This window comes from Rhincodon typus, chromosome 34 (assembly GCF_021869965.1).
Source record: "Rhincodon typus isolate 14 chromosome 34, sRhiTyp1.1, whole genome shotgun sequence".
Taxonomy (NCBI): Eukaryota; Metazoa; Chordata; class Chondrichthyes; order Orectolobiformes; family Rhincodontidae; genus Rhincodon; species Rhincodon typus.
Genome location: NC_063365.1, coordinates 18529649 through 18536470, shown reverse-complemented (window position 1 = coordinate 18536470; position 6822 = coordinate 18529649). Strand labels below are relative to the sequence as shown.

General features: G+C 46.0%; 1 protein-coding gene across 1 annotated transcript in view; it reads right to left on the bottom strand.

Moving 5' to 3' along the window:
• Positions 1–6822, bottom strand: part of ndst2a (N-deacetylase/N-sulfotransferase (heparan glucosaminyl) 2a) — a 450479-nt gene that overhangs the window by 96188 nt on the left and 347469 nt on the right. The window lies entirely within an intron of this gene.

Genomic DNA, 6822 nt, shown 5'->3' with positions numbered 1-6822 from the left:
CGTTAGGATCAGGGTTAGGGCCAGCGTTAGGATCAGGGTTAGGGCCACGGTTAGGATCAGGGTTTGGATTAGGGTTAGGGTTGCTAATGCCAGCTCACTTTCACCACTGGGGATACAACATGCAATTTAACCCCCTGCCTCATGTCGAGCGCTGGGTCCAATGGTTTGCCACTCAGGGTACCACCCACAGTCCACCTGAAGGAGGCAGTAGAAACCATTTCTGAATTCACTGGCCTCACATGTAGAGCATGTACACATTACCAATTACATTTATAAAACACCATAAGAGCAAACCATCCCATTGCATCTCTCAGGGGTGATTAGCAAATACAGACCTAGGACAGACAGGTGATCAAAAGCTTTATCAAAGACCCTAAATATCTTAAAGGAGGTGGAAGGTTCAAGAGATGGAACCTTTGCTGTTGGGACCTTTTCATGCGAGTACATAACATGGAATAATGGGGACAAAATGTGTGATGTCAAACTGTTGCTTTAACCACTGGTTTTAACCTGCCTCAACTAACTTGCTCAGACACAGTTTTTAAAACCTAAACAAAAACTGAAATTGCTGGAGAAACTCATCTGTGGAGAGAAAAACAGAGTTAACTTTTTTCGAGTACCTTACAAATCTTCTTCCGTTGACTTTAACCTGCTTTAACAAGTTTTACAGAACTCCAACGAAGTCAGTCATCTGTGCTCGCAGCAAAACCGGACCTGCGCGATTTTGAATTGCTGTTTGTTTTCAGTTCTTGCCCTGCCTCTCTCGCCTCTCTCACCTCTCTCCTGATGTCGGGGCTGGTACCCCTCTCTTCTCTCGTGTGTCTCACATCCTGGTACAATCTGAGTGCCAATGCCTAGCAGTAAGGACTGGACCGTTCTAAGAGGCAGACTCTTGCACGAGCTCTGTGCAGTCAGTGCTTGTAGAAGCAGCAGACTGCTGATGTGTTCTCAGCACACTGACATACACCCCGGGCACCTGTCTGGCCACATTCCAGGGTCCAAAGTTTAAAGCAGTGTAAACAACACTGACCTCAGACAGTTGCATTTTATCTCAAACGCAGCAAGGTACACAAACGCGAAACCACAAAGGGCAACGGGGCGGGGGGTGAGGGAGGGGGCTGGCAACAGTGTGGAATATTTATCCAAGTTAGCGAGACAGGCATTGCTGCAAATACTCAGCAGCTCAGGCAACACGTTACAACAGCAAGTTGAATTCATATTCAAACGCTCAATGGGCATGGCAGAGATAGCTCCATTGTAACTGAGATGGAGGGTTAGTCCTTGAGATCAATTCCAAAGCTTTTTCTTCAATGAGGCAGGTGCAATTCCCCACATGGTCGAAAGAATATCGAAGGAAGGTATATCGCTGCCAATGTGCTCTTCGGTAAGTGCAGCCGTAAGGTAATGGTTATGAAAGGGTTAATTCCGATGGCTTCATTAAGCTCCACCCAATCAGAAGCCATCATGAGGACTTGGATTGGGAAAGGCAGAAAAGCTTTGGATCTTGAAGGAGACAGATTTACCATTGAAGTAGCAATGTCTACAGCACCAGTGTATCGTGGACCTGACCGCTATCATTCAATAACATACATCTCGCTTCAGACAAGGGCTCCCTCTTGTTGTTCTACACAATGGTATTCCTCAAATACACTCGACCAGCTGGATATAGAATCCCTACAGTGTGGAAACAGGCCCTTTGGCCCAACAAGTCCACACTGACCCTCAGAGCAGTCCACCTAGACCCAGCCCCTATAACCCACCTAAGCTAAACATCCCTGGACACTATGGGGCAATTTAGCATGACCAATCCACCCTAACCTGCACATCTTTGGACTGTGGGAGGAAACCGGAGCACCCGGAGGTAACCCATGCAGACACTGGGAGAATGTGCAAACTCCACACAGACAGTTGCCTGAGGGTGGAATCAAACCCGGGTCCCCTGGCGCTGTGAGGCAGCAGTGCTAACCACTGAGCTACCGTGCCACCCTTGTGGACCCAGTCAGGGCGAGAGGACTAGTTGTGGTTGACATCGCTTGCTCACATGACACAGAGGGAGAAAACCACAATCCCATGCTTTATCTGTACTGGCCAGTTGTTAAACTCCAGTCAGATCTAAAGAACATGCAAACTCATTGTTTCCCTCGATCCTCCAGCAGGGAGGTTTCATTCTGAAGCTGTGCACTCTGGAAAGCTCAAAGCAAGTCTGAAGAAAGCCATGGGCACTGGCTGATGACTCACCTAAGGTCATTTGACTCATCTCAAAGGGACACCGTCACAACGTAACCTGTATTATCAACTATAATACATACAAGTGCTGTTCTGCTGAAGCCATTTTTACTCCTCAGGAGGCATCTTTTGTCATGTTACTTGTCTTATCACCTACTTTTGCTCTTCACTACTATCATTTTTCTCATTTAATCATTCCTGCCCCGCACTGATTTCTCTATCGCCCTCACCCTCGACTCTCTGCTGGAAGGAGAACACTGCAGAAATCACTGGGAAAGCAGGAAATTAAAATGGGAAAGGTTGGAAAGTACTCAGCACTATGCACGGAGGACAGAGAGAGTCCATGGTTCGGGTCTGTGAGCTGCCTTTAGAACTGGAAGGCGTTCATCGATCCACGCCTTCCAGTTCGAACAGAAAATCATCGACCTGAAACTTTCAGTCTGATTTCTCTCTCCAAAAAGGCTGCCTGACCTGATCACTATTTTCGGCTTTGATTCTGGGGCTTGGAGACATTACTGCATGGGAAGGGAAAATGATCCAAATAATCAACAGCTGTCAATTCAGTCTCGCACTATATCCAATAAATGCCTGGTGATAGTTGCTAAGTGTTGCTCCAGATGTATCCTTCTCTGAATTGTTGCCTTGAGAGGCAGTGAAACCATCATTTCATTGCCACAGGATAACATCATAGCAAAAATATTTTGTCAGAATATGAGAAGCATCTAGTCCCATGTATCATAGCCCTTACAGTGCTCCTTTTTGTATCTAACATAAAACTCTTCCCTCTACAATTTGCTCTCTTGAGGACAAGTATAGAACAAGCAGTCTGTGTAATTTGCCTAAGTGGCCTTACCTGTCGTGTAAGTGTGTTCAGTAACCACACATCCCCTGTTCCTTCCAGTACGGGGCCGAGGGAGCGAGGGGCCGAGGGAGCGGGGGGCCGAGGGAGCGCAGCACTATCGAAGGTGCCGTCATTTGATGAAACACTGAGCTGGGGTCACAGCTACAGCCTAAGATCCCACGATCACCATTTTGACGAAGAACTGGTAGGTTATTCCCGGTGACCTGGACAATATTCACTCTCTACCAGCATTTCCAAAGCGGACCAGCTATTCATTATCACAGTGCTGTTCACGGGAGCTAGCTGCACACATGACCCACGTTACAGCAATGAATACATTTCAAAAACAAAAATTCACAAGTTGTAACGCTCTTCGGCATATCCTGAGGTGGCAGTCTAGCTCAGTTGGCTGTACGGTTGATTGAGATACCAACAACGTGGGTTCAATTCTCCTCACTGGCTGAGGTTACCATGAAGGACTCTCCTTCTCAACCTCTCCCCTCGCCTGAGGCATGGTGTCCCTCAGACTAAACCAGCACCAGTCATCTCTCTGTAATGAAAAAGTGGGGCTATGGTCTGGTAAGACTATCGTGACACAACAACATCAGTGTGGCATTTTCCCAAATGACTTTGCTTGGTAATTCTAGCAAAATATGGCACTGGGAAAGGGTTGTATGAGGCAGTTCATTGCCATCAATCCACTTTGAGCTTTGCTTCGTCTTCAATCTATCTCACAATTAGTAGCAGAGGATATACTAATGTACAGTATTTATAGAAACGGTGGCTCAGTGGTTAGCACTGTTGCCTCAATTCAATTCCGGGTTCAATTCCACCCTTGGGCGACTGTCTGTATGGAGTTTGCACATTCTCCCCGTGTCTGCGTGGAATTCCTCCGGGTGCTTCGGTTTCCTCCCACAGTTCAAAGATGTGCAGGTTAGGGTGGATTGGCCATGCTAAATTGCCCCATTGTGTCCAGGGATGTGTAGATTAGGTGGGTGATGGGGATGGGTCTAGGTGGGCTGCTCTGAGGGTCGGTGTGGACTTGTTGGGCCGAAGGGCCTGTTTCCACACTGTAGGGATTCTATAATTCTATGATGATATAGAAGAAGTACTGCGCTTAAAAAACACAACGGTTTATTGCATGATGCAGAAAGAACGACATTTAGTCAGGCATAGTTACTGGATCCGGGCAGTCCTAACTGCCCTAGAAAAGGTGGTGAGCTCTATTTGAGATATATTCGGTCTCTCTGAAAGCTAAAGTAGAACTCGTCTCCCTTCCCAGACTGTGGGTGATATCAGTGGCAAGGGTGGAACCAGGGTAACATGAACATTAACCCCTTAGAAACACGACTTCCTACAATCCCAAAGAACTTATTGTAGGGACTGAGTCAAATCATTTTGCGAACACTAAAACTCACATGAACAGCAAATGAGGTGAACTTCCCAATCTCACATCACAAGCTGAGGTCATTTGTCCCTTAATGCCTGTACTAGTCTTCTAATTAGTCCTAATCCCTGCCCTTCTCCCTGAGCCCTGCAATGTAGATTTATCTATATTGTAGTTTTACTGTTGCTTCCTCAATATTACCAGTTCCAACCACAGATGGTTTCCAAGACAAACATTCGTTTAAAGCAAATTCACTTATCACAGTTGTTGAAAATATTACAGGCACCAGACAGTTGGATGTAGCTTTGGACAATTTGATAAGAAGAGGGACAGAGTGTTATTCTGTATCGAGTACTTTTTTTTAGTTTGGAAAATATTTTAGCATTGTTTGTATAGAATATTATTTTGATAGAATAATATTTTTGTGTTGTTTTGTATAAAGAATTATTTTCGTATTAGGTATGGAGCATGTATTTTGAGCAGGTCATGAGGAGTTGGAATTACGAAAATAAGTTCAGGCATTTAGTTTGCATAACTTACTACAAGGCAAGTTGTTAATATGTGAGTTATTTCAAATGCTTTCTGACACACTGCGATGTAGAGTGGCTTGACACTGCAGCCCACTCTCCAGCACCCAATTAACACTTCATCTATTTTGCTCTGGGGAGATTTTGGGGAAGTCAGGAATGCTGGCTGGGACAGCAGAAGGAATCTCAGTACTTGCAGCGGCGCCAAGGGCTCTGCAGTGCCCCCGAGAACAAGACCCAATTTAACATCTCATTCAAATGCAACGTGTTCAGTGAACCGCTCAAACCCTGCAGTTTGGCAAGCTTCAGGGAACAGCACTGAAAGCACGATAGAATCTGAAGGTTTGGAAAGTCTGCTTTAGCAGAGTCAGAAGGATTTGACTAAATTGTCATGGCAGTTGTGCGAAGGTTGGAGATTTCACCTGCTCAAACACCCACACATAGACTGCGATATTAAAACGCTCGTCCTGGCTACCTGCCTGTTCGCAACTCTGCTGCCAGCGCTAAGCTCACTCAATGGCTCACAGTGATCGCTCTTCAGGTTCCCCATCCTCGGGTTCAAACCCTTGTAACCTCCCCATCTCTCCAATTCTCTGAAGCTCCTACAGGTTTCATACCAATCCTGAACAGTAGTTCCCTTTGTCACTGTCCCCTCAGGGGTTTGGGGGAGGGGATGTCAGGACTCTGCCTCACGCTTGATGGGCACCTTGCCTACATGTTCTGCAGACCCCCAGCCCACCCCGCCCTGGTCTCTACTCCTTGTCAACCCTCTTTCACCAAGTCTCCTGGGTATCTCCTCCTTTGGCCTCAGTATCGTCTTCTTCAAGCTGTCTCTGCAAAATCAGGTGCAACATGCTCCAGCCACCATATCAACACAAGTGCTGTCCCTTTTCTTCCAACACCAAGGAGAGGGTGAAAAGGGGTGGCGATGGCCTAGAGGCATTATCGCTAGGCTATTAATCCAGAAACTCAGCTTGCCTTCTGCAGACCCGGGTTCGAATCCTGCCAAGGCAGATCATGTAACTTGAATTCAACAAAAGAAAATCTGGAATTTATAATCTACTGATGACCATGAAACCATTGTCAACTGTCAGGAAAAACCCATCTGATTCACTAATGTCCTTCAAGGAAGGAAACTACCATCCTCACCTGGTCTAACCTACATGTGACTCCAGACCCTCAGCAATGTGGTTGACTCTCAAATGCCCTCTGAAAATGGTTTAGCAAGCCACTCAGTTCAAGGGCTGCTAGGGACAGGCAATAAATGCTGAGATAACAAGGTGTAGAGCTGGATGAACACGGCAGGCCAAGCAGCATCATAGGAGCAGGAAGGCTGACATTTCGGGCCTAGACCCTTCATCAGAAAAAAATGCTGGCCAGCCAGCAACGCCCCCATCCCATGAGTGAATGGAAAAGAAAGATAGACTGAGCTCTTCATCAGTAAGCGGCAAGCCCAAACTGTTACAGCTGGTCAGAGCGCAGATTCAGAAAGCAATTTTCCACATTAAGTGCACCCTTTTTGACAATGCATCTAAATGCACCCAACAATAATACCGCACAGTGCAGAGTTTGGAGTTTGCAAACAGTTTGAAACAATATCCTTATGAATGTCAAACAGCTAATTACACTTTACTAATAATTAATTTTCCTTTAGAAACCAAATAAATAGATTTGGCACTAACTTGCTTGAAATTATGTAGCTTGAGGTAATTTCTAAAACATGTTTTTGAACCAGCAATGCAGGAGGAACTGCTGCTCGTTTCACTTTAGAAGGAGAGAAAATTGCGCTCAGATTTCAAGGTGGCCAATATCCAGGAGTACAGCCAGAGCGCTGCCATTAA